Source organism: Cynara cardunculus (assembly GCF_001531365.2).
Source record: "Cynara cardunculus var. scolymus isolate 2C chromosome LG 3, CcrdV1, whole genome shotgun sequence".
Classification (NCBI taxonomy): domain Eukaryota; kingdom Viridiplantae; phylum Streptophyta; class Magnoliopsida; order Asterales; family Asteraceae; genus Cynara; species Cynara cardunculus.
In genome coordinates this window covers 16,467,102-16,486,334 of record NC_037530.1, presented here as the reverse complement: position 1 = coordinate 16,486,334, position 19,233 = coordinate 16,467,102, and positions in this window count along the sequence as shown.

Genomic DNA, 19,233 nt, shown 5'->3' with positions numbered 1-19,233 from the left:
CCTTTTCCATTTCCACCAAAGGTCACGGAAGGTCCTCTTTCTTCCTTGAAACGAGATAAGAGAGATTTATCTCCAGTCATATGCCGAGAACAGCCCCTGTCCAAATACCATATGCCTTTGATAACCTGATCAAGGAAACAAAATAAGAATGCTAATGGTACCCAGCTAGAGGGGTTCAACATTGTTAGAGGCTTCATCATTAGATACCAAGGAATCAGTATCAGATGATGGCATCACTGAACATGAAGAGGTTTGAGTGGGAAGAGGAACATCCCTGGGAACTACCAAGATAGTTTTAGTGGAAGTCTTCACTAAGTCTGACGAAGAGACTTTTGTGGTTGGAATTRCAATGTCTGAAGCTGAAGATTTTTCAGCAAGAGTTGTCTTCACTGAACCTGAAGAAGAGGTTCTAGTGGTATTCTTCATTTTGACTGTATTAGCAGCTTTTGTGGATAATTTCACCGAAGTTGATTTCTCAACCCTGGCTACTTTCTTGCTTAAAACTGGTGAACCAATCTTAGCGACATAAGGACACTTACTGGCAATATGTGTATTTTCACCACAGTGTTTACACTTCCTAAAGACAAAAGATGCTTTAGGGCCAGGAAGTATTAGATTTGAAACGGGACCAGCTCCAAGAATACCCTTCTCATTTGTTCTGGGAGGAACTTTTGAGGAATTGGATTCTTTAGGTGACAGATTCACATTGAGCTGTGACTTAGATTTCTGAAGAGGTTCAGATTTCTTAGTCCCTGAAGAAGAAGTTTTGCAAGCTAAAGGAATAGACCTAGATCTATTAAACTTGTTTGAATTCTTAGAAAGAGATGATGTGACAATGGATTTACCTTTATCTTTGCATCCTGAACTCAAAGVAGTTCCTTCAAGATGACTCTCAGAGAAAGAAGAGGACTGAGAGGAAGAAGTGTTGGGAATGGAAGAGACAAAAGTACCAAACTTGAGYATGGACTTGTCAACATCAACACTACCTTCCTGATCATAGGAAAATCCTAGACCAGTCTTTGACTTGGCGGGAACCTGAGCATTAATGATCTCAGAGGCTTTATAGGAAGCTTTACACCACCCTTYTATGGTAGCTTTCTCAGCCTTGAGTTCAGCGATTGCTCGCTCACGCTCAGCAATAGCCTTTTCACGTTCAACAGTGATGGTTTGGTTTACAATAACCTGATCTTTAAGATTTTCCTCAACAGAGGTAAGTTCTTTGATCTTAAAATGGCAAATCTTCAATTTTTCTTGAAGATCAATATTAAGCAACTCAGCTTTAGATTTGCCATTAAGGGCATTGTAAAGGTCAACAGTCAGAGTATCCAGTGCAGAAAGACTAGAGGAAGAAGATTCATTCAGGAAACATACCTGAGTAGAGGAAGAAGATGACTCTGAGGAGGTGGATGCTTCAGAAGTTTCTTCGTCAGCATTTATAGCCATCAGGCAGACGTAGGCTTTATCCTCTCATCAGAAGATGATTCTTCAGATGATTCAGCCCAGTCATGCTCTTCAGCAACAAGACCTTTGGACTTTTGCTGGTTTTTCTTCATCTTTTTGTACTTTTCCTTCAGTTTAGAATATTTATCATCTATAGTCCTGGAGGATGAAGTAGCATTGGAAGATGGCGTCACAGTTCTCTTAGATCTGCATTCCCCTGCAAAGTGACCTTGACGGTGACAGTTGTAGCAGACAGCTGAAGCCTTGTCTATTCTTTCAGACTTTGGCTTTTCCCTAAGGGACAGCTGAGGAGATCTGCGGAATTAACTCTTATTGGCAAACCTCCTAAATGACTTGGTTAGGAGTGCCAKGGACWCATCAAAATCTAAAAGAGCAGATTCTGGAATGTCCTCAGAAGAGTCCATCTCCGTAATGACTACGGGAGGTAGAGAAGAAACAAAAGGAGTAGAAGTTTCAACTAAAGGAGCTTCAGAGATCAAAGCTAAAGAGGAGCTTTTCATTTCCCTGGATTCTTTTACAAGATTTATTTTAAGTTTACGAGATTGCTCATGGTTAAGCAGAATCCCGTATAAAGTAGAAAGAGAAAGAGTGGACATGTCGTTTGACAACTTGAGACACATGGAAAAGGTATCCCAAGACTCAGGAAGACATTCTAGAAACTTAGTCAAGGTTTCAGAATTAGAGTACTCCCTACCGACAGCCCTTAGATCAATAATAAGGCAATTAWAYCTTTGATGTACTTCAGACAGCGTCTCAGACTTTCCACAGAGAAAGCTTTCGTACTGTCTTACTAAATTCATCTTTCTAGTCTCTTGAACCTGAGAGGTTCCTTCGTATTGGACACAAAGAGTATCCCATACGGATTTAGAAGATTTGAGTTTCATCACTGAATGATAAATCTCATCAGGAAGAGACATAGCTATTATAGACCTAGCACGCGTGTCTATAGCTATTTTCTTCTTGTCCTCATCACTCCACTGATGTGGAAGCTTTGGAATCTGCCGTTCAGGAATCGCGGCASYCGTAGCTGTTGCTGGAACAGCCGGTACAATAGCAAATGGAATATACGGTCCATTTTCTATATAGTATGGAATTTCAGGATCCACACCTTCCAGAAAGAGGGACATCCGGTTTTTCCAGAGACTAAAGTTGTCACGGACAAACCGGGGAGGTTTACCAAGAGAGCCATTGTCTTTTGTGTGTGTGTGTTTGTGGTTTGTAAAGCCATTTGAAAGCAGTAAGTTATCTAAGGAGAGATAAATTAATACAACAAAATAACGATACACAAAAAAGGAGAGAAAACACTGCTCTAATACCACTTGTTGGTCCCAAAAGGGTCTACAAGAATACTAAACAGTTTGTAGAATGGGGGGGGGATGAATACAAACATAGAGTTTTCAAATTTAAAATATATATTGATAAAGAAGATCAATACAGATTTTACAAGATTGTTTGCGGAAAGATAAGGTAAGAGAAACCTATCTAAACAATCTTAAGTTACACACAAAGGTTAGCAATTACAAGAAAAGAGATTGCTAAAAGAAGATATCTTTTCCTTTAAGCTGAAAGAAGTTTGAAGTAAGTTTGAGGGAAGAGAGTGATGTGCGCCCTCTGCATTGAGAAGAAGAACACTTCTATTTAAACCCAGTGCATTAAATGACCATTTAATGCAGTATGGTAGGGTTTAGAGTGCATGGAAAGCCTTAACAGGAAGGTTTGTCCTTTGTTACAGTGAATAGTACAAAAGCACTATTCTTGAACAGACATCCTTACCTAAAGTCGGTGGACAAAGAGTCGACTAATCGGCTCCGTACCGTACTATCTTTGGTAAGGGTATGGGTTTGTCCTTTTGTGTGTGCAAGGACAAAACAACAACAATCGTGCTAAGCAAGCTTCATTTGATCGCTGAATGCTGGAATGACCTGAAGGTCTCATCATCATTCACTGAAGCTAGAGCAGTCTTCACACATAACTAGACAGACTTGTAATCACTGAATACCGCTTCAGATCACGTACGCGCCAGTCTCTAATCTTCAGTTTCAGTCTTCGACGTTTGCTGAAGGATCTTTGGTGTGNCCGCTTCAGATCACGTACGCGCCAGTCTCTAATCTTCAGTTTCAGTCTTCGACGTTTGCTGAAGGATCTTTGGTGTGAGTGTTGTTTTCTTGAAGTATTGTTGTCTCTGAATGAATTACAAAGCGAGTTCTTCAACGATCACTAAACATACTCAGTGTAAAGATCGCTGGAACTGAAAATACAGAAACTAAAATACATCGAAAGAAAAAAGGGATTATCATCAAATCACAGAGAGAGAGGATCAACAGTAATTAATTTATTTACCTTTCAAATGGCTTTGCAAAACACGAGCACAAACTTCCACGATAATGGCTCTCTTGCCGAACGTCCCCGGTTTATCAGAGACAACTTCAGTCTCTGGAAGAACCGGATGTCTCTCTTCTTGAAAGATGTGGATCCTGAGATTCCATACTAAATTGAGAATGGACCTTCTTTTCAGTTCGTAATCTCTCCAGCAGTTCCTGCTACTACTATGATTGCGTCAATTCCTGAACGGCAGATTCCGAAGCTCCCTTATTAGTGGAGTGACGAAGACAAGAAGAAGATGGCTTTAGATACTCGTACAAGATCTATAATATCCATGGATCTTTCTAGAGAGGTGTATTACTCTATGATGAATCTTAAAACCTCGAAAACCACGTGTGACACTCTTTGTGTTCAATATGAAGGTACTTCTGAAGTACAAGAATCGAGGAAGATTAATCTAATAAGGCAATATGAAAGTTTTCTTTGTGGAAAATCCGAATCTTCGTATGAAGTACATCAACGCTTTAATTGTCTTCTTATTGTTTTGAGAACAGTTGGAAAACAATATTCCAACTCAGAGATGCTGAAAAAATTCCTTGAATGTTGCCAGAATCATGGGATAATTATACCACGTGTCTCAAGATGTCCAAGGACATGTACTTTCTTTTTCTCAGTTCTCTTTATGGGATATTGCTCAATCATGAGCAATCGCGTCAGCTGAAAAAGGATCTTCTAAAAGACTCCAGAGAAATAAAAAGCTTTATGTTAGCTTTGATCTTTGATAGCCCTTCAGTTGACCCCTCTATTTCTTCAACTCCTTCCTCTTTTGTTTCTATCACTAAGTTGATCTTTCAGAGTTTGATGAGTCGTTGGCTCTTCTTACTAACTCTTTTAGGAGGTTCACCAGAAAAAGCAACTATCGCAGATCTCCTTCCCTGACCATAGCAGAAAAGCCAAAGTCAAATACCATTGACAAGGCTTCAACTAGCTGCTACAACTGTCAACGCAAAGGACACTTTGGTTGTAAATGCATGTCGAAGAAAGTTTTGACGCCATCTTCCAACCTCCTATCCTCTTTCAGGCCTCAAAAGAAAAAAATACCGGAAACTGAAGGAGAAGTACAAAAAGATGAAGAATATTTAGTATAAAGGCAAAGGTCTTGTCGCTGAAGAGCATGACTGGGCTGATTCTTCTGAAGAATCATCTTCGTACGAGGAAGACACGACCTATCTCTGTCTAATGGCCAAGGATGTCAAAGATGAACCATCTGAGACATCATTCTCCAGTGATCCCTTGCCGTAAACCTGTACTCAGGTATGTGACCTGAACGAACCTTTATCTTCTTCCTCTAATAAGCCTATTTGCACTAGATATGCTGACGCTTGATCTTTACCTTGAATGGCAAATCCAAAGTTGAAAAACTTGATTTTCAAGAACAATTAGAGATATGCCATTCATAGATCAAAGAGCTGACCAAGATTGAAGAAATTCTTAAGGATCAGGTCATTGTAAACCAAACCATTAGCATCGAACACGAGCAGGCTATCGCTAAGCATGAGCAAAAAATTGCTAAACTCAAGGCTGAGAATGCTACCATTGAAGAATGGTGCAAAGCCTCTATCAAGGCCACTTAGATCATCAACGCTCAGATCCCCGCCAAGATAATTAGTGGTCTAGAATTCTGCTATGATCAGGAAGATTGTGTCAATAACAAGTCCATGCTTAAGTTTGGTACTTTTGTATCTTCTATTCCTGACAGCTCTTCCTTTCAGTACTCTTCTACTGAAACTCATCTTGAAGGAACTTTTCTAAGTTCAGGATGCAAAGAGAAAGATAAATTCACTATCAGCATTCCTTTTCTTCCTAAGAAGGACCGCAAGTCTAATAGACCCAATTATATTCCTTCAGCTTGCAAACCTTCTTCCTCAGGGACCAAGGTCTCTGAACGCCCTCAAAAATCTAAGCCTAAGCTGAAAGTGAATCTTTCACCCAAGGTATCTAAACCCTAAGTTGTTCCTCCTCGAACAAATGAGAAAGGTATTCTTGGAGTTTGTCCCTCTTCTCTTTCTGACTCTACTGAACCTAAAGCTTCTTTTTCTATTAAAAAAATGTCGTCACTGTGGTGAAACTTCTCATATCGCTAGTAAGTGTCCTTCAGCTACCAAATCTAGTCCACTAGCTAAGGTAAAGAAAGTAGCGAAGGTTAAAAAATTAGTCAAGGTGAAATCCACCACTATAGTTGTAAAAAACGACTAAGGTAAAGAAAACCACTAAAGGCTCTTCTTCAGACTCAGTGAAGACTCTTTCTGATGCTGAAGCCTCTTCTTCAGGCTCAGTAAAGAAAAATGTCGCCTCTAACAACACTGGACCCATTGAGAAATGGGTACCAAAGTAATCATAATATGTTTTCTATTGCATGAAATCAAAGGCATCTGGTATCTTGATAGTAGATGTTCAAGACACATGACCGGAGACAAAACCCTGCTCTCAGACTACAAAGAGGAAAGACGCCCTTCAGTGACCTTTAGAGGAAATGGAAAAAGGTATACCAAGGGCTTTAGTATATTAACCAATGGTGCAACCACTTTCAGACGTGTTGCATATGTTGAAGAACTAAAGCATAATCTCCTTAGCATTAGTCAATTGTGTGATAAAGATTTCACAGTTAAATTTCTTAAGAACTCATGTTATGTCTGCGACAAAGATTACAACCCCGCTTTTATAGGTTCTTATCTAGAGAACGTGTACGTCATCAACACGGATTCTCCCTTCATTAAGAATAGCCATTTCCTTTCTAAAGCCTCATCAGATATCAACTGGTTATGGCATAAACGGCTCTATCATCTCAACTTCAATACGCTGAACGAGCTATTTTGAAAAGATCTTGTCACTAGCCTTCCTCAGCACTCTTTCGTAAATGAATCTCTTTGCTCAGCGTGTGAAAAGGGAAATTAGACAAAGGCTAGATTTAAATCAAAGCAAGTCTCTTTAGTGACTTCTCTGCTTCAGCTATTGCACATGGATTTATTTGGTACTGTCAACATGCAATCTATAGCTGGAAAGAAATACAAGCTCGTTATTGTTGACGAGTTTTCCAGGTACACTTGGGTTTTCTTTCTCATATCTAAGAGTGATGCACCTGAAGAAATCATCTCGTTCGTCAAGCGCATAGAAGTACTAAACAACATCAAAGTATGATTTATTAGGAGTGATCATGGCACTGAATTCAAGAATAGTACCATTGATGACTTTCCTTGTGAACAAGGAAAGCTCACACAAATTTTCAGCTGTGAGAACTCCAAAACAGAACGGGGTCGCTGAAAGGAGAAATCGAACGATTATTGAAGCCACTCGATCAATGCTCAATGAATCTCGTCTCCCTATTCAATTCTAGACAGAAGCTGTCAGCACTCCTTGTTTTGCTCATAACCGGTCGTTGATCGTTAACAGATTCAAGAAGACATTTTATGAACTTTTACGTAAAGGAAAGCCTTCTCTCAACTTTCTACATATATTGGTTATACATGCTACATATTAAACAATAGAGATCAACTTGGAAAGTTCGATCCCAAAGCTGATGAATGATTCTTTCTTGGATATTCTTCAGTGTCCAAAGCCTTCAGAGTATTCAACAAAAGACGACAAGCGATAGAAGAATCTATTTATGTCACCATTGATGAGTCTCTATTAGCTAACTCTAAACTCATCTCCGATGATGATGAAGAGTTAGACAACCGGATGATATTTCACTATGGAGAACCTTAATCTTCCTTCAGCAATCAATCCAGCCTTAACCTCCTTGAAGCTGACGATGAGTCATTCACCATTCTAGAAGCGACTAATAATGGAGCTAAATCCTCCTCAAGGATTCTTGTCATTCCCATTAGTCGCTTGCCCCTTTCTACCTCAAATACTGACCCTTCAGTCGCTGAATCGTCTTCAGTCACTGAACCTCTATCAGTAAGTGAATCGCTTTCTAAGGCTCCTTTGGCAATTCAAACTGTTACGGAAGAGTCTCTTGTTGAAGCCTCATCTTCTATTCCTAAGCCTCCAGTCTTAGAAGGTGATAATTTGTATCATCTACCAGCTCAGTGATAACCAAAGACCATCCCATCCATCAAATTCTTGGTGATCCAAGTACAGGAATTCAGACTCGTCACGGTCTAGGTAATATATGTCTCTTTGTGAACATTGTTTCTCTAGTTAATCCCAAAAAAATTCAATGAGGCTATCACTAACCCAAGTTGGGTCACTTCTATGCAAGAAGAACTCATTGAGTTTGATAGGAATAAAGTTTTTACATTGTCACGCATCCATATAACAAAACTGTGATAGGGACCAAATGGGTTTAACACAATAAGTTGGATGAATAAAGAATTGCAACCCGTAACAAGGCTCGTCTTGTTGCTTAGGGATACAAGCAAGAAGAAGGCATCAAATATGATGAGACCTTCGCACAAGTGGCTAGACTCAAAGCCATTCAACTCTTCCTAGCCTATGTTGCCCATAGAAACTTTAATGTCTACCAAATGAATTTAAAGAGAACTTTTCTGAATGGAAAACTACAGGAAAAAGTTTATGCTGAACAACCTCCAGGGTTTCTTGACCAAAATATCCTAATCATGTATATAGATTAGATAAAGCTCTTTATGGGTTAAAATTGGCCCCTCGTGCCTGGTATGAAACCCTTTCCTCATTTCTCAACTTTGAGAAAATTTTCCATGAAAAGATTGACAAGGACCTATTCATGGACAAATTTCTTAGGAAAGTTAAAGAACATATCATTCTAGTCCAAATTTATGTCGATGATATTATATTTGGTTCCAATAATGCCTCTTTGTGTTTTCGGTTCACTGAACGCATGAAGAAAGAATATCAGATGAGCATGATGAGAGAACTGACTTACTTTCTATGTCTTTAGATCAAACAATCTGATAACGGCATCTTTATCAATCAGAGTAAGTACGTTAGGGATATTTTGAAGAAATTTAAGTTAACCAACAGTTCATCTATGAAGACTCCAATGACTCCTCCTCTCTCGCTAAACAATGATCCAAATGGAATGCCTGTAAACATTATTGTTTATAGAGGAGTGATAGGCTCCTTATTGTATCTCACCGCTAGTCGACATGATATCATGTATTTTACCTGTCTTTGTGCAAGATATCAGTCTGAACTTATGATATCCTATCTGATTGTTGTAAAACGCATATTTAGATATCTTAAGGGTACTCCTAATATGGGCCTTTGGTATCCCAAAGTCTCACGTTTCCACCTAATTGGTTATGCGGATAGTGATTTTGCAGGCTGCAACATTGATAGGAAAATCACCATTGGAGGTTGTCAGCTTCTAAGTAGAAAGTGGGTGAGCTGGACAAACAAGAAGCAAAATTCAGTGTCCACATCACTGTTGAGGCTGAATATGTTGTCACTGGAAGCTGTTGTGCCAAAATCCTTTGGATGAAAAACCAGCTCAACGACTATGATCTTCAGCTCTCAAAGATCCCTATCTATTGCGATAGCGTAATTGTCATTGCAATTGAGAACAACCCTGTACTTCATTCCAAGACCAAACATATTGAGATCATATATCATTTTATTAGAGATCATGTTATGAATGGTATTGAACTTTACTTTGTACCCACTGAGTACCAACTTGTTGATCTATTTACAAAGCCTTTTGATGAAACAAGATTTAATATCTTAATCAGCGAACTTGGAATGTTGAACGCTGAGGATTAATTCCTACAGCTCTAAGCAATACTCAGTGATATAAAGTGAAATGATTTAGTGTTCTTATTCTATCACTGTACTCTTGAGTAAATGTATCTTTCTCTCTAAGGTATGTATACTTATCTTCTTTTCTAAATATATCTTACTCTTACGATATATTTTCCTTTTCTAAACTTAAAACTACCACTGAACTTTTCTTATTAAATGACCCCTTGTTTTAAAAGAAACTTAAAACTATCATTGAAATTTCTTATTCAGTGATCCTTTGTTTTAAAAGAAAAAGGATGATGAACCGTCAAATGTTTATGACATCATTAATTTTTTTTTATGGTATCACGCATTTCCTTCTGACACACGCGGTCCATTTTCTTTTCTACCCAATGACAATTCAATGACGTGTAAAGAAAGTCATCATTGCACATATTTTCGAAGCGTCATTTTCCTCTCTTCTGTCTATCTCATCTCACCTATAAATATAAGACTTACCCTCTCATATTTCTCTTTACCTTTACATAAGAACTCTCTCTCGAGAACTTTGTGCAAATAAGAACTCTCAAAAATCCCTTCGAACCAATTTCTTTCTTTCCTTCAAGAAACAGGTTTGCAATTTTTTATTATTATTGATACTCTAAGAAACATTGCTTGGTATTTAAAAATGTTCTTCCTTCTTAAATACAAACAAAAGGTTGTAAATCATTCTTCTTCTTGATTTTAACCTAGTCTTTAAAACCCTAATCTTCCTAAAAACCCTAATCTTCTTTTGGTTTTTCAAAAGAAATTTTCTTCTTTCAAATTTTGTCCTAAAAGTGCTTACTAACATTTATATGTTCATTATTCTTCCTTTCTGTTCATCTTCTTGTATAGAAATGGCTGCAGGAAATGTGATAACTTTGCTTTTAAAGACTACACCTTTAAGGCAAACAACCATGTGGCTATTTTGGACAATCCTGCAAACAAACCGCAGTTTGCAGATGCTGCTAGGTTCTTAAAAGACTCGGTACTTGGATATGCTCTTATCTTCGAACCAGTAATGGTGAAGGACATTTTGAGGCAGTTATGTACATCGCCAAAGCAAAGATGGTGACAGACAAAGATGGGAACTCAATAATCAAGATCTTCTTCATGGTTAATAACGTGACTATAAGTGTTGGCGTTTCTACTGCCAGGGTTACTCTATGTCTTCCCAAATCTGTTCCCTATGCTAGAGATCCAGATATTGAACATATTGTCAAGATCTTGGATGATATACACTACGTTTGGCGTCTAAAGGACTCCAACACTAAACTGAACATGTCACTAACAAAGATCGACAAGAACATAATGTATGCACCAGCAATCACTTTCACGACAATGGCTCTCTTGCCAAACCTCCCCATTTCATCAAAGATAAATTTAGCCTCTCGAAAAATCAGATGTCTTTATTCTTTGAAAGAGTGGATTTTGAGATTTCATTCTATATAGAAAAAGGACCTTATGTTCCTTATGTTATCTCTCCAGCAGTTCCTTCATCAATGGAGTGATGAAGACAAGAAGAAGATGGCTTTAGACACTCTGAGATTTCATTCTATATAGAAAATGGACCTTATGTTCCTTATGTTATCTCTCCAGCAGTTCCTTTATCAATGGAGTGATGAAGACAAGAAGAAGATGGCTTTAGACACTTGTGCAAGGTCTAGAATAGCCATGTCTCTTCCTGACGAGTATATCACTCAATGATGAAGCTCAAAACCTCAAAATCCATGTGTGAGACTATATGTGGGACTTATGCTCAAGAATTCTTGATCCAAGCCTGTAGATAGGCATGTCACCATCAATGGGGTAATTGGATGCAAAGATCCTGGAGAGAATCCCATCGAGGAACCTGGTTTTAGGGACCACCTTTTCATGCTGACGCTTGTTCAATTTCAGCACAAGATCGTTGAATATCAGCTATGCATAGTTGATGTTGATGTTCCAGATCACTAAGCAGCCAATGTTCAGCGCCACCCTTGAAGCTTGGTCTTGTCCTCCATTCTTTCCACCCATACACTGAATAAAGTGTGAGAAGAGATATTTCCATATTAGACATTGGCCTCTTCGCTCCCATGCTAAGAATCGCAAGTGCTCCTACTCCTCCTTCTACTTCTTCATCTTCTCAAGTGGCTAACACTGTGGCAAACCCCCCTCAGTCTATTCTGGACACTACAACCTTATCCTCTTGAAAGAGGACACCATCTGAAGCCCCTCTTAATCCCTTAAAGAGGCTAAGGAATCGAAAAAAAGGATGCCAAGCAAGCTAGCTCAGAGCTCTCAAAGGTCTCAACTATTGAAAACATTCTTACCCCCGAGGAACCTTCTACAAGTGTCCCAAGCTCTTCAACTATCTCTTCAGATGTTATCATACAAGTGGCTCCTACCCCAACCACATTAGTGACCCAAATCACTAAATGTATGAATACCAGCATTGCAACTTTTGATCTACCACAAGTTGTTGATCCTCTCTCTCATTGATTTGATGATGATTCCTTCTACCTTACAAAGTATAGTATTTCTATTATTCAGTGATCTTCACTGAGTCTATTAAGTGATTGTTGAACATGTATTGTAACTCCTTCAAAGATTGTTATACTTCAAGAGAACATAACTCACACCACAGATCCTTCAGCAATGTTGAAGACCGAAGCTGAAGATTAGATACCAGCAAGTTCATGAATTGAAGCAGTATTCAGTGATTACAAGCTCGTCTACATATGTGTGAAATCTACTCAAGTTTCAGTGAATACTAAAGAGACTTTTCAGTTCATTCCAATATTCAGCGATCAAAGGAAACTTACCCAGAACGATTGTTTTTGTCTTGTCCTCCCTCACACAAAGGACAAATCCAATCTTTTTCTATAGTATAGTATAGTACAGTACGAAGTCACTTCGTTGAATCTATAGTTCTTACTAACTTTATTAAAAGAGGACTGCTCATATACAACCAAAAGGACTGTTTACTGTAGCAAATAACAAGCTTTTCTCCAAAAGCTTGACACGTGCTTTGTACCTTCTGAATTGCATTTTATGCAATGGGTATAAATATATGTTTTTTTCCTCTCTACAATCATCTCTTCCATACTAACTTATCCAAGAAGTTACTTCTCTCTACTCTTATCCTAAGCGAAAGAACCACTTCGAACAAGTGAAGAGCACTTACACTCTTATCTTTATTTCTTGTAGCAAATCTTTTCTCTTTGCTATTTGTAATTGTGTGAACCTTAGATTGCTTAGATAGGTTCTTTACCTTATCTTTTCTGCAAACAATATGGAAAATTTGTATTGATCTTTCTTTATCAATATATAATTTTTAAAATTGAAAGTTTCTATTTTGTATTCATCTCCCCCATTCTACAAACTGATTACCTATAACTCTTGTAGATCCGATTGGGACCAACAAGTGGTATCAAAGTTGCGTTTGCTTTTTGTGTTGTTTTGTTGTTTTATTGTTATATTATTATCTCTTCTTTTCAGATAATTTATTCCTATTAAATTCAATATGAACGTACTTCTGAAGTACAAGAATCGAGGAAGATAAATCTATTAAGACAATATGAAAGCTTTCTTTGTGGAAAAAATGAATCATTGTCTAAAGTACATCAACGATTTAATTGTCTTCTAATAGATTTAAAGACATTTGAAAGAATATATTCCAACCCTAAGACTCTGACAAACTTTCTTGAATGCTTTCCAGAATCATGGGATCAATATATCATGTGTCTTAAGATGTCCAAGGACATGTGTACTCTCTCTCTCTTAGTTCTCTTTATGGGATCTTGTTCAATCATGAGGAATCCCATCAGCTGAAGAAGAATCTTATTAAAGACTGTTGATCCTCTCTCTATTGATTTGATGATAATCCCTTTTAGATTTCGAAGTATTAGGATTCTGTTCTTTCAGTTCCAACGATCATCACTGAGTCTGTTCAGTGATCGCTAAAACATGCATTGTAAATCCTACAGCAACAACAGTACTTTAAGAAGACAAAACTCACACCAAAGAACCTTTAGTGAATGTCGAAGACTAAAACTGAAGATTAGTGACTAGCGTTGTGACATCCGAAAATTTAAATACCAGGTTAGTAGCTAGATAGCACTTTAGAAATATTATTAACACTCAAGTAGAGCGATTAGAGCTTTAGTAGTTAGAAATCCCGGTAGGTTGCGTAGAAAACACTGTTACGACCCGTAACGAACCAGATCATCTTATAAAATGTCAAACACTCCAAATAATTTTTAAAACTTGCATAAAATATAGAGTCTACATATTTTAAATATTTTTACTTGAATTATATTTTATGAATTTGTTTATCTCATAACATAGGAATTTGGGCATTTTTCTCAATTTCTCACAAAAATATCCAACTCATTAAATTATGGGCTAATTTTATAAAAAAAAAAAAAAATTAGAGAGAGGCCCATAGGCCCATCAAATGGCTGCCCCCTCCCCTCTCTATATAAATACATTTTAAAATTTTAAAATACTCATTTTCTCATTCATTTCTCAACCTTTCATCTCGTTACTTTCCCTCACTTTTCAATTACAATTCCCTCCCTCCATCTTCCTCTTCAAGAAAGAAAATTCAGCCATATCAATCATAGAAAAGAAAGATTCAAGAAGCAAAACTTGAAGAAATTTAGGATCATCTTCTTTTAATCAAAGGTAAGAACACTTGTTTGTGTTTTGGCTTTATTTTATGCACTTTTAGTGCCATTTTCTTATATTTTCATACTTTTAAGTTTACAAAGGAGAGGTGTTCTTCATTCTAAGTTCTAAGGGTAGATTTTACACCAAATACATGAAAAATGTTCTTAATATGGTGAAAATCCGTGACCTAACCATCTAGAACTTTTGAAAAGCAAGAAAAACCTTCATTTCTTGCATTTTTGTGTTTCATATGGAATTTGAGTTCTCTTTCATTTTTTATAACAAAAATATTGTATTTTATATGTTCTTAATTTAATATTGAATAGTAGAGTGGTTTCCTTTCATAAAATCATCATTTTTGAAAATTATGATGCATAAAAGTCCATTTTTGCATAAAATAATGACTTTTCTCCGGGACAGAATCATTGCATGAGTTTGGAACGACCATATCTGGTTGTGTATGGACCCAATAAGCATGGATCTTTTTCCTCAATAATATTTACGGTATTATATTTCAAACCCAAGTGGAATCATGAGAAAATATGACCTTATGACCTCACAACACCCAAAACAAATTTGGTGTGCAACAGTGGTCGGTCAGACATTTTGTGTCTCATTGTTCATCTATAACTCTTAGAAGACACATCAAAACTCATGAAATTTTACCTTTGGAGTATTTCCTAAAGTGTTAGTTTTCAAAAGAGTCTAACCCCACCCAAAAACATGGTGATTTAGGGGTTCAACCAATTTTTACAAAATAAGTGTGCAATCTGTCCAGACTTGACAGATTTCCACATGCATGTTTAAACAACCATAACTCCCAAACTATACACCCAAATATAGTGATTTTTTTTGGAAAAGCTAGCCTTATGTGTTGGCATTAAAAATATTCATGAACCACTGAAAAATAATAAGTATAACCCCTTCAAAAGAGTGTAATATTAAGAAGGGGTTTTCTGTTTGGAAAGCTATAACCACTGTTTGGTAAAAAATATTTGAGACCCTTCCACTCATCCAAAAATATTTATTTTTGTTCATAATGATCCTAACTCAGTATACTAAAACATATAAAAAATTCTGGAAAATATACTTCTTGGATGAGGGTGAACCATGGACATTTTTGAGTCACAAAGATTCTGTCAGCATGTGATTTCCTAAAACCACTAAAGATTGGACTCTTAAACCATAAACCCTATAATAAGCATATAAAGTGCTTAAAACATGATTTTTTAAGAACATAAAGGAGCATTTTATAAGAAGTAAAGGTAGAATAGTAACCTTAACCTTTAAGAGTTAAAAACCGAACACTTTGACAACCGTTCGTTTTCTATAGGGATTCACTAAAAGGACTTTACCAAGACGCACCATTCGATCACTCAACCATCTTCACCGTGAAAGAAGAGGTGAGTATTCACAGCTCCTTTTTAAATCCATCGTTATTTGGGGGAAAAGCACATATAAAAGTAGTTGATGATTGTATGAAATATACAATGTGATTAAATCGTGAATACAAATTGATTATATGAAATATGCAATAAAATGAAGTTGTGAATACAAGCACTAACACCATATACCCTAGTAAAAATTGTGTTTGGGTTATTTAAAAAGTCCCACTTGGTTACACTACTTATTATCTCTTATGAGCCGATAGTTTAAGTGGATAGCGCTATTTGGATTGACAATCCCACCTTTTACTGATGAGTAGGGGTGCATTTAACTAAAACACAGGTTCTATCCATGTGGTTTAAACACCACCGCTGAGGTAGTTCGGTATAAAGGGCATAGTTGTCGTAGGTTTAGTAGTGGCCCAACACTTAAACATTACTTGGAGTACATTGTGCCTCATTAAAAGTGCTACACATATGAAAGTTGTTGCGAGTAAGTAAAAGACTTACTCGAACTAATTATTGCATAAAGATTTGTTGTACATTGAAAACCTGTGAACTCACCAACTCTTGTAGTTGACACTTGTTTTAACGTGCTTTTCAGGGGTAAGGAAGGCATATGGTGGCATTTAAAAGAAACCGCGTTTCAAACATCACCTTCGAATTTTTTGTTATAATTTACAAACTTGTCGTTTTGGGAATGTAAACTTTGGCTAGTGATGTAATGTAATTATAATGTAATGTAATGTAATTAAGTGATTACAACCTGGTCAACATATGTGTGAAGACAGCACAAGCCTCAGTGAATGCTGAAGAGACCTCCAATGTTATTCCACTATTCAACGATCAAATGAAGCCTGTGTTGGTCCCATTAGGGTGTACAAGAGGTGTATAACAGTTTGTAGAAGAGGGGTGTTCGGACTGAAAGTCAGTGTAAAATTGTATTCGTCTTGAAAGTTACTATTGTCTATAATTAAAATAGACATCATGTTTGACTTTGTATGTAAGGTTTGACTTTGACTAGGCTTTTATTGTTTGACCCTATAAATAGGGTGTTAGTCTTGTAATCTTTAGAGGAAGCTTATTGTAAATCAATATACGTAATAGAGAGTTTGACTAGACTTTGAATGTTGACTATTTCTCTCTTCTCCATTTCTATAGACATTATCAGATCTGCCATTGTTATGAAGTTCATATGAAGATTGATCATATCAAAGACTCACAATTGGTATCAGAGTGCGTTTGCAGCGAATTTGATTGAAGATGTCATCAAGAATTACTAAAACTTTCTGGAAATTCATGATTTTGTGTTCTTAAAGTTCATAAAATTTCTTGATTGTTCTTCATAAACTTTTCTTAAATCTTTCATTCTTGGACATTTGATTGTTAAAATGATGATCGTTGTGTACGTTTTACATAATGATTCATTGTTATGTCTTTGATTTTGAATTTTGATCATCGATATCTGATATTTGAAGAGTTTTTAAATTTCTGATGTTCTTTGTGTTCATGTGAAAGTTCATAAAAAGGTAAAGTTTGGTCCAAAATTTATGTAAAATTCTGTAATATCTATTGATCCCAGATCTCTCAATAACACTAATAATCGAGTTAAGAATAACCAAATTATAGTATTTTAATGGAGAAAGTGATGAACACTCAAGAATGAATTATAAACAATAAAGAACAATCTTGAGCGTCAAAAGTTTCACTTTATTAATGAGAAAAACGTAAAAGCGATATTTAGTACAATAGGCCTAATCACCTATTTATACTAGTAAGCTAATTAGAAGATAACTATCTATTGAGACTTTTTAGCTAATCTTCTATTAACAGATAATGTTTATCTAAACTATGGATAAGCTTTAATAATAAGATAAACTTGAAGTGTAGTCTAGCTGTCGACTTGTCATCTCCAGCTGTCTTCCATGGTATGATGAATCATCTTTATCTTTAAATCTTCATCGTATGCATCTAATGAATTGCTGAAGAATTCTCTAAGTGTTGTTGACCAAAGGAGTGATGAAGATGCTCTTTCCATCTCATCCCTGGTTGTTCATCGGTCCTCTGGTTGTTCTCCGGACTTAGCCAATTCTGCCTTGATGTCTTCATCGGTCTTCTGGTTCTTCATCACTTATTGTTTTTCATTACTTTTTCACTTTATGAATTATGGGGTTTAACAATCTCCCCCTAAGTAATGAAAGAACAAACATARACTAATCTAGWAACAATTGTGAAGAACAAAGACTAATCTAATAGAAAAACATCACATTCCAAATTTTCATTGGATGATGAAATTCTTACAATACTGGCATCAAAAGACATATTAAGGAAAAAATTTAAAACTCATCATGATCTACCTTGAAATATTTTCCTGAAGCGCATAAGTAGTCTTCGATAGCTGATGACTGTCGATATCTTATGGATGAGTTGACTCCCTTCTTCTCTTGGCACATGATTTCTACCAAGTCTTTCTCTGATGACTTTCTGAAACCATTCAAGTGTATCCGATGAATACTTGAATGCCTCAGTTAGTCTGAAGAATTTCTTTGCTCCGAACTCATTCTTGTAAACAAGTCCAAGTTTGGGTTTAGTTAAGACTAAGGCAGATCTCTTCTCCTGCAGGCCTGAGAAGTCTTCATTTGGTGGAGTGCAGGAGCGTCTTTTGATGCCTAAACGAAGAGCAATTTCAAAATCACTTTTGGCTAGATGGTTTACCAGGGTCTCCATTGTCTTCACCGCCGCTCTGTTCGCCATCCCAAATCTGATGCCATGATCCTGTCGCTGAGCCGTGTATGCATAAGGTTCGATCAAGTCATAGGGATTGAGGTTGATGAGGTCATTTTCATTGAATGCGCTGATTTGACCATGTGTTCTTTCCACTGTGAACTCGATGTATCGTATGGCTCTATTGGCGAAGGTCCTCACTTTTAGATCCATGACCCTCCTTATCCGATCGTTTGAGAAGACAGCCTGGGTGCTTGGGTGGTCTGTCTAATAAACCTATGGTGTAGGAGGTCCATGGACTCTGGCGATAAAATCGGAGGATTGATGGTCAAACTTTCATCGCGGTCGTGATACAAGTGTTGATAGATATTTTCCATCATAATGGGTTCCCTGGGTGGCAACTCTGGATGTCTCCGCATCGACTCCATATTCTGTATAATTTCATCGACCAGGCTCTGCGGAGGTTGCCTTGACGAAGAGGGAACATCCACTTGCACCACGGGTGGTTGGGTTGAGGGTTGTGTATGTGTTGGTGAAGGTATGGTTTCTCGTTGGGTTGATTCAGCTTGGGTTGGTTCTAGTTCATTGGGTTCGGTTTGGGTGGTTTCTGGTTTATGGGGTTCTGTTTGGGTTTGAGGTTGTTGGGTTGATGAAGGTTTGTTGGTTCTGGTGGTATGGATAAGGTGAAGGGTTATGTGGTGCGAGAAGTTGGTGAAGGAGTAAAGGGTAGGTTTGGTGTAGGTGATGGAGTAAAAGGTGGGGAGGTTGGGTTTTCATCGGTTGGGGAACTCAACACGATAGGTTCTGGGGTTGTAGCGAAGGGAACATGTACATTTTGTACATCTTCAGAGGGCAGAGCCTCTAGTTCCCTTGCTTGGGTTCCTTCGGTTGACGGTGGTGGTTGTGTTTGTGATGGTGGTAGTGGTGGTGGTGCAGCGGATTCCAT